Source organism: Oncorhynchus mykiss, chromosome 2 (assembly GCF_057628025.1).
Source record: "Oncorhynchus mykiss isolate SJ-2025 chromosome 2, ASM5762802v1, whole genome shotgun sequence".
In the NCBI taxonomy this organism is placed as follows: Eukaryota; Metazoa; Chordata; class Actinopteri; order Salmoniformes; family Salmonidae; genus Oncorhynchus; species Oncorhynchus mykiss.
The window spans coordinates 46,349,172-46,356,366 of NC_143023.1; positions in this window are offsets into that span (position 1 = coordinate 46,349,172).

A 7,195-nucleotide genomic window follows, 5' to 3' on the forward strand; every position below is an offset into this window, starting at 1 on the left:
CCCCGTGTGGTTCTGGGATTTTTGCTCACCGTTCTTTTTGACCCCACGGGGTGAGATCTTGCGTGGAGCCCCAGATCGAGGGAGATTATCAGTGGTCTTGTATGTCTTCCATTTCCTAATAATTGCTCCCACAGTTGATTTATTCAATCCAAGCTGCTTACCTATTGCAGATTCAGTCTTCCCAGCCTGCTGCAGGTCTACAATTTTGTTTCTGGTGTCCTTTGACAGCTCTTTGGTCTTGGCCATATTGGAGTTTGGAGTGTGACTGTTTGAGGTTGTGGACAGGTGTCTTTTATACTGATGACAAGTTCAAACAGGTGCCATTAATACAGGTAACGAGTGGAGGACAGAGGAGCCTCTTAAAGAAGAAGTTACAGGTCTGTGAGAGCCAGAAATCTTGCTTGTTTGTAGGTGACCAAATACTTATTTTCCACCATAATTTGCAAATCAATTAATAAAAAATCCTACAATGTGATTTTCTGGATTATTTTTTTTCATTTTGTCTGTCATAGTTGAAGTGTACCTATGATGAAAATTACAGGCCTCTCATCTTTTTAAGTGGGAGAACTTGCACAATTGGTGGCTGACTAAATACTTTTTTGCCCCACTGTGTGTATATATATATATATATATATATATATATATATATATATATATATATATATGGTGTGTATATATTTGTTGTTTTCTGTTTTGCATGTTATTTTGGCATTAATACGTGTCACACATTAGTTTGCAAACAATGTAAAAAATATATATTTTTAAAGTAATTACGTTAATAAAGCCACATACAAACATGTTCTCATTTTTGCTTTCTTGATTAAGGCAGCTCCAAAATGCAGGTTTTTCAGCCTAGCTCAGTGCTTTCTGTGGTGGTGGGCCAGCCAGCGGAAAATACGGAGACTAGCGGTTTGTAATCTTCTCTAGATGCGCTGTGATTGGCTCAGTGTTCTGTCTCTCATGGGGACAACACGTCACTGCAAAATCTACGGGGAGAGCTTGACAATTCAGGCCCCTTGGGTGCTGCCATAGAGTTACATTTGAAGTGCCCATCCAAGAAGGCTCAAGGTCATTGGCCACAGATATAATGACGTCAAATACCATTATATCTACCGTAGCTTTGATTGGACTGATCATGTCAACGTCATAGTGTCAACCTTTTTGCAGCAAGCTAGATAAGCAGTCATCATCATCAATCAAGTCAATAATCTACTGGCATCATGACTTCTCCTGTGTTCAAAACAACTGGAAACTCAGAACTGGGAAATCTCAGACTTCATTGAGTTCAAGACAACTGGGAACTCTGAAAAAAATTGCTTCGACTGGGAAAATACATTTTGAACGGTCATCCAACTCGGAATTCCAAGTCGGGAACTAAGGCCTCTTTCTAGAGCTCCAACTTGAAGATAACTGACATCATTATTCAACCTTGTTTTTTTTTCCAAGTTCCCAGTTGTCTTGAAAGCACCATGAATCCAAAGAATGCCAGAGTTTGATGACAAAATTTGCCCACAAGAAGGACCGCCATGCCACCTTCCTGTTCAAGTTAGCACAGCACAACAAGGTGAGTCCAAAAATGTCTGGTATGCTGCTGCATAAATTATTTAATATGCCAGGAAAATAAGCATACTGTAGCTAAGAAAGTAATACTAAGTGTATGTTGTGTGCTAAGCTGTTAGTAGCCCGTGTGCCTCACCCTAATAATTTGGTCCCTTTCCCCCTCATAACTTTGCCTACCGTTCTGACTTGGTGGTGCACATGTAGCCTATAGCTTGTTTTAGATAAATGTAATCATCGAATATTGTAAGAGCTTTCATTGTCTGCTTTTATGTCCCTCTTATTAATTAATTATGTCATAGTTTGTACATCTCAGTTGTCAGAAGAAACCACATTCGTTTAAGCAAGTCAGCCATACAGTATCAGCTATGATTTTTAAAAAGGTAGTAAATGAGGCTGAATGAACTGTTTCGCTGCAAGACAAGGCTCCGCTGATAGCCAGGTGCTGGTAAGGATTTACTCCATGGTGCTAAAAAGAAAGCTCTGCTGTTGGGACAGGTTTATGTAAGCCCTAACAGTTTGTGGGCCCCGTTTGTCACCATTATCGTGCAATTCATGTATTGTTTAATGTTGTGTTGTGTAGTGGTTTTGCTGGCATGCATCTAAAACATATTTTGGGGGTTTGCCCCACCAAGATTTACATGCTAAAATCACCACTGTGTAACGATTCTCCTCTTCGTCTGAGGAAGAGTAGTCAAGATCGGACCAACACGCAACTTAGTAAGTGTCCATGTTAATATTTTAATATATCAGAACACGAAACAAAAATAACAATGAGAATGTAAGAAACAAAACAGTCCTGTCAGGTGAAACAACACAAATCAGAAAATAACTACCCACAAACACAGGTGGGAACAGGCTAGCTAAGTATGCTTCTCAATCAGAGACAATGATTGACAGCTGCCTGAGGGGTATTTCATCATAAGGAATTCTGAGAGTCAATAAATTCAAATGGTCAGTAATTCCCTAACCAGGTTACTTTTCTTGACTAAATAAATCCTCAATTATTTAATGATGACTCTTTTCACTCTATGCTGCTGGTTAGTTTACTGGCTAAAGCCTGGACCAACACAAACCAGCACACCTCAGTTATTTCACTTTGCAGGCTTCTTGGGGGTGTTGGCTAGCTGGCAAAATATTATGTTAGCAGTTCCTTCAGCCTTCAATATAAACCGAATTTGCAAATCCCTTTGGTAAGAAGGGTATTTAATTTTTCAAATAGGCCTATCTTAAAATGAACAATGTTTTAGGCCTGAACGAAATTGCATTTAAATGGTATCAAGGATTACAAGGAAAGGAGCGGTCTCCCACGAGACAGGTCTTCTTATCTCAATAGGACTTCCTGATTGAATAAAGGTTGAATAAAACATATATAAAAAATATGTGTTCGATTTTAGAATGTTAACAGTCATCCTTGACTGCTCAGAGTGCCTACATGAGCACTTCAGGCATCATGCATTTAATTCTAGATGTTTAGTTCAGGAGTTAATACCATTCATACAGTGCCTCGGAAAGTATTCAGACCCATTCACTTTTTCCACCTTTTGTTACCTTACAGCCTTATTCTAAAATGTATTCATTTGTCCCCCCCCCCCCCCCCCCCCCATCAATCTACACACAAAAACCCATAATGACAAAGCAAAACAGGTTTTTAGACATTTTGCCGAATAATTAAATATAAAAACTGAAATATCACATTTGAATACAGTACCAGTCAAAAGTTTGGACACGTCTACTCATTCAAGGCTTTTTATTTATTTTACAATTTTCTACATTGTAGAATAATAGTGAAGACATCAAAACTATGAAATAACAAATATGTAATCATGTAGTAAGCAAAAAATGGTTAAACAAATCAATATATATATATATATATATATATATATATATATCCTGTATATAATTATTATTGTTTATTTATTTTATTCCTGAAAGTAGCGACTACTACTCAAAGAATCTCAAATATGAAATAGATTTTGATTTGTTTAACCTTTTTTGGTTACTACATGATTCTATAAGTGTTATTTCATAGTTTTGATGTCTCCACTACTATTCTAAAATTGAGAAAATGGTCAAAATCAAGAAAAACCCTTGAATGAGAAGGTGTGTCCAGACTTTTGACTGGTACTGTGAATATTCAGACCCTTTACTTTGTTGATGCACCTTTGGCAGCAATTACAGCCTTGGGTATGACGCTACAAGCTTGGCACACCTGTATTCGGGGAGTTTCTCCTATTCTTCTCTGCATATCCTCTCAAGCTGTGTCAGGTTAGATGGGGATGGTCGCTGCACAGCTATTTTCAGGTCTCTCCAGAGATGTTTGATCGGGTTCATGTCCGGGCTCTGGCTGGGCCACTCAAGGACCAGACTTGTCCCAAAGCCATTTCTGCATTGTGTTGTCTATGTGCTTAGGGTTGTTGTCCTGTTGGAAGGTGAACCTTTGACACAGTCTGAGGTCCTGAGCGCTCTGCAGCATGTTTTCATCAATGATCTCTCTGTACTTTGCTCCGTTCATCTTTCCCTCAATCCTGATTAGCCTCCCAGTCCCTGCTGCTGAAAACCATCCCCACAGCATGATGCAGCCACCACCATGCTTCCCTGTAGGGATGGTGCCATGTTTCCTCCAGACGTGACGCTTGGCATTCAGGCCGAAGAGTTCAATCTTGGTTTCATCAGACCAGAGAGTTGTGTCCTTTAGGTGCCTTTTGGCAAACTCCAAGCAGGCTGTCCTATGCCTTTTACTGAGGAGTGGCTTCTGTCTGGCCACTCTACCATAAAGGCCTAATTGGTGGAGTACTACAGAGATGGTTGTCCTTCTGGAAGATTCTCCCATCTCCACAGATGAACTCTGGAGCTATGTCAGAGTCACCATCGGGTTCTTGGTCACCTCCCTGACCAAGGCCCTTCTCCACGATTGCTCAGTTTGGCTGGCCTGCCAGCTCTAGGAAGAGTCTTGTTGGTTCCAAACTTCTTCCATTGAAGAATGATGGAGGCCACTGTGTTCTTGGGGACCTTCAATATTACAGAATTTTTTGGTAACCTTCCCCAGATCTGTGCTTCTACACAATCCTGTCTCAGAGAGCTACGGACAATTCCAACATCATGACTTGTTTTATGCTCTGACATGCACTGTCAACTGTGGGACCTTATATAGACAGGTGTGTGTCTTTCCAAATCATGTCCAATCAATTGAATTTAACACAAGTGGACTCCAGTCAAGTTATTTAAATATCTCAAGAATGATCAATGAAACAGCATGCACCTGAACTCAATTTTGAGTCTCATAGCAATGGGTCTGAATACTGTAAATGTAAATAAAGTATTTCTGTTTTTTAATTTGTAATACATTTGCTAAAAGTTCTAAAAACCTTTTTTGCTTTGTCGTTATACGGTATTGTATGTAGATTGATGAGTAAAAAAAATATATTGAATCAATTTTAGAATAAGGCTGTAACGTAACAAAATTGGTAGAAATCGAATCCCATGTCCAATTCAACACACAAAACTGGAACATAAATTGATCCCAAAATGTATCTATGTATAAGCAAAATATGTTCCTAAATGTCTTTAGAAAATTGCATGTTTAGGCATTTATCTCATATGAGTCCTATTCCAGCCTTGTCCCAGATCTGTTTGGACTTGCCAACTCTTATTGCAGTTAGCTATTGTGAGATGGCTGGCCACTGCCCTCTCACATTGAAGAGACAGAGATTTTATAATAAATAGCTTTCTTTTATTAAGAACTTGCAGACATACCAACATTAACCTCCTCACACAACAGAATCCTACATTTAAATAAACTTAGAGCTGAGGCTGGATCCCACAGGTGTGATCAATCATCTAATTAACAGGAAACCTACTCCTTCACAGCTATAGCACAAATAGATTGTGTTACATGTAGATGCTACATGTGTTATTCAAACCTAGTATTCAGAAAGTAAACCACAACATGCCAGCTACTGTCTATGTAAAGCAGTTCTACTAACCTGTACCTCATCCCTCACTCATCATCCTGCATGAGCACATCCAGAGACAAACAGGTTGGATGGGGCACACAACTAACATAGTGAGTCTGTAGAAACGTCAGTACACACATGGTGACTGCACTCAGAACAGTAACATTTGTCCGGAGTCAGCTGTGTATAAATTGAACAGGGAGTATGCAGCATAGACTAGTATCCAGGACCTGCAGCGTTACACATTTATGTTAGTGATAACTGAATCACACCCTGAGGTCAGCTGCAGCACATAATACAATGCAGGTAATGCCTGCATCATGCCATTTTTAACAACACTGGGAGTAACTGGTAGTAGGTACTGTGATCATATAAAGTACATTCACTCATACAAACACCAACACACACGCATGCACATACACACGCAAGTACTGTAATCATATACAGTGGGGAGAACAAATATTTGATACCCTGCCGATTTTCCAGGTTTTCCTACTTACAAAGCATGTAGAGGTCTGTCATTTTTATCATAGGTACACTTCAACTGTGAGAGATGGAATTTTGTGAGAGAATGATTTTTAAGTAATTAATTTGCATTTTATTGCATTACATAAGTATTTGATCACCTACCAACCAGTAAGAATTCCGGCTCTCACAGACCTGTTAGTTTTTCTTTAAGAAGCCCTCCTGGTCTCCACTCATTACCTGCATTAACTGCAGCTGTTTGAACTCGTTACCTGTATGAAATACACCTGGTCATATACTCAATCAAACAGACTCCAACCTCTCCGCAATGGCCAAGACCAGAGAGGGTGTAAGGACATCAGGGATAACATTGTAGACCTGCACAAGGCTGGGATGGGCTACAGGACAATAGGCAAGCAGCTTGGTGAGAAGGCAACAACTGTTGGCGCAATTATTAGAAAATGGAAGAATTTCAAGATGATGGTCAATCACCCTCGGTCTGGGACTCCATGCAAAATCTCACCTCGTGGGGCATCAATGATCATGAGGAAGGTGAGGGATCAGCCCAGAACTACACGGCAGGACCTGCTCAATGACCTGAAGAGAGCTGGGACCACAGTCTCAAAGAAAACCATTAGTAACACACTACGCCGTCATGGATTAAAATCCTGCAGCGCACGCAAGGTCCCCCTCCTCAAGCCAGCGCATGTCCAGGCCCGTATGAAGTTTGCCAATGACCATCTGGATGATCCAGAGGGGGAATGGCAGAAGGTCCTGTGGTCTGATGAGACAAAAATAGAGATTTTTTGTCTAAACTCCACTTGCCATTTTTGGAGGAAGAAGAAGGATGAGTACAACCCCAAGAACACCATCCCAACCGTGAAGCATGGAGGTGGAAACATCATTCTTTGGGGATGCTTTTCTGCAAAGGGGAAAGGACGACTGCACCGTATTGAGGGGAGGATGGATGGGGCCATGTATCACGAGATCTTGGCAAAAACCTCCTTCCCTCAGTAAGAGCATTGATGATGGGTCGTGGCTGGGTCATCCAGCATGACAATGACCTGAAACACACAGCCAGGGCAACTAAGGAGTGGCTCCGTAAGAATCATCTCAAGGTCCTGGAGTGGCCTAGCCAGTCTCCAGACCTAAACCCAATAGAAAATCTTTGGAGGGAGCTGAAAGTCTGTATTGCCCAGCGACAGCCCCGAAACCTG